General features: G+C 52.6%; 1 non-coding gene across 1 annotated transcript; it reads right to left on the reverse strand.

The window, feature by feature from the left end:
- Positions 1-453: 453 nt before the first annotated feature.
- LOC128109187 (small nucleolar RNA SNORA9) lies at positions 454-586 on the reverse strand. Its single transcript, XR_008217727.1, has one exon. It is a non-coding gene; the product is annotated as a small nucleolar RNA SNORA9 (small nucleolar RNA).
- Positions 587-2374: the final 1788 nt, after the last annotated feature.

Genomic DNA, 2374 nt, shown 5'->3' on the forward strand with positions numbered 1-2374 from the left:
CAGGCCAGCCTAGCCTAAATGTGTCCCTTCTCAAAAACAAGAAACACCATACCGATGCTCCTCTTTGGAGAGGCCTTCCTTAGGTATTGGCACACTGGCCAGGCCACCACCACCTGCAGGCACTCAGCCCGATTTTCTTGCCTTCTAAGAACTAACCCCGGGACCCAGATGCCTGCCTCCCCAGCCCTGGAAATCAGAATCATGTGCCACCACATCTGGAGTGTTCCTTGAGTGCTGGGGACCAAACTCTGGTTTCTCATGCGGTGCATTTTGTAACTGTTTTACGGGTTTAATAGTTTGTACTAACCCTGGAATACAGAAAAAGAATATTCATTGACTTATTTGCCTCTAGACCAGAACTGTGCAAAACTTTTTGACTAGTTAGAAATAAAACAAGGAAGTGAAGCATTTGTAATTCCACACTTGTAATTTACCCACGTGGCAGGTATCTGATATTGTCTGAAATTTCTATAACCTTGCCCAGGAGGGGTCAGGGCAAGGCCTCAAACCACTTCAAAACTGTTCTGGCAAGCACTATAGGAATGCACAGGGTCACTGCAGACCCAAGCACGCTGGAGGCTTGCGAAGAGCATCATCACTCAAATCCTGCACCACTCAGACCAAAATCCTGAGAACGCTGGAGGTAAATTAGAGATACTGAGTTTGGCTCCAGATTACCTCGATTTTGGCTGAGGTTACAAGGAAGGCTCTCCAGAAATGGCCATCGCATTTGAAAGATTAGACAAAATAAACTGCTACATTATTCTACGTGACGCTAATTTCAGAATAGTTGTCTTAAACTCTCATGACCACAGAAATCTACGTGACATACATACCTAAACAAGCAAACTAAATGGTCTTTTCTTCCGTATTGTTCTCAAGATGTATTTTCGAGGCTGGAGAAAAATTCGACACCTTAAGTTAATTCGATAATGGTTCAGAGAAACGAGGGCCCAGTTCCAGACAGGCAGAGCCCGCCTTTCACAGCTCACTTACCAGATCATCTTCCGGAAGGGTTTGGTCAGCCCTTCCACGCTGTGGGTCCATCCACCCGGTTTCGGTGTCCACCTAGGAAGGGGGACAAGGCACATTCAGCCCCGGCCTGTGCCTATCACCCAATTCTGGCCCCTCGACACTCTCTCCCGTGACGGAATCTCTCTCGAGGGTCACTTCCATGCTTCGGCAGGGACTCGCTGACGTCTGGAACGAGTCCCCCAGAATCAGGCCTAAGTTACCCGGTGGCACGTGTCCCCACAGCGGAAACGGCCCCGACTCTACGGTAGCCGGACCTGCCTCCCGCCACCGAGCCCTGCGATCCCTACCTGGCCTCAGAATAGCCCGGCATGGCCTCTGGTCCCTGATGGCGGTAGATGCAGAAAACGTGAGCGCAGACCCACATACGATCGAGGACCCGCCAGCGATGGCTGCCAGCCGCGAACGCGCACGCAGGTTTAGGGCCGCGAGCCACGCCGCACCTGACGTCATCGCGCAGCCCCTCCCCGAAGCCGTGTGCGCGGGCTCCGGGGGGCTGACGTCGGCGGGCCCGGGGCGTGGCCTCGAGCGCGGGCTTTGAGCTTTGGGCTCGCCCTGGTGGTGGCGGGCGGTCCCAGGCTGTACTCAGGCCGGGTGGCCGCCTTCCGTACCTTCTCCCTTTTCCGATCCGGGTGCCCCAGCTAGGGGCTGGAACGGGACCGAGCCCAGGCAGCCCGGGCTGTCCCATGAGGGCAGGTGCCCCAGCTGGGCAAGACATGGACCCGGGGCCCTCGGATGGATCAACGCTTGGGAAACTGATGTGCAACGGACCAGCAACACACACACACACACACACACACACACACACACACACACACACACACACACACACACACACACACACACACACACAACTGATGTGCAACGGACCAGCAACACACACACACACACACACACACACACACACACACACACACACAAACTGATGTGCAACGGACCAGCAACACACACACACACACACACACCAGGCAGGAAAGAAAACCATTTCTACCAGAATTTTCATTTTCTCTCCTTTTAAAATACAAGCCTGCCTTTTTTCTTCTTTTCTTCAAACACCGACTACTTAATGAATTTGCTAGTTGAATGAAAAAATAAAAATAAAAAGGAAAAGACATGACTGCTCCTAGGTATGGTGGAGGAGAAAGTTTATTGTAGATACATGGGAGAGCATAGCCAGAGGCAGAGATAATCTGGAAGAGTCCAGAGTAGACCCGACCAGGCTGAGCCGGGCCACGTGGGGAGAGAGAGAGGAGAAGGGAAAGAAGGGAACTAGGAGGAGCAGCCAGTAAGGCCAAAGGACCAAAAAAGGGAGGGGCAACCAAAACGTCTGGATTATATAGGG

The sequence above is a fragment of the Peromyscus californicus genome, unplaced genomic scaffold, assembly GCF_007827085.1.
Source record: "Peromyscus californicus insignis strain IS unplaced genomic scaffold, ASM782708v3 Scaffold_13__1_contigs__length_99412109, whole genome shotgun sequence".
Taxonomy (NCBI): domain Eukaryota; kingdom Metazoa; phylum Chordata; class Mammalia; order Rodentia; family Cricetidae; genus Peromyscus; species Peromyscus californicus.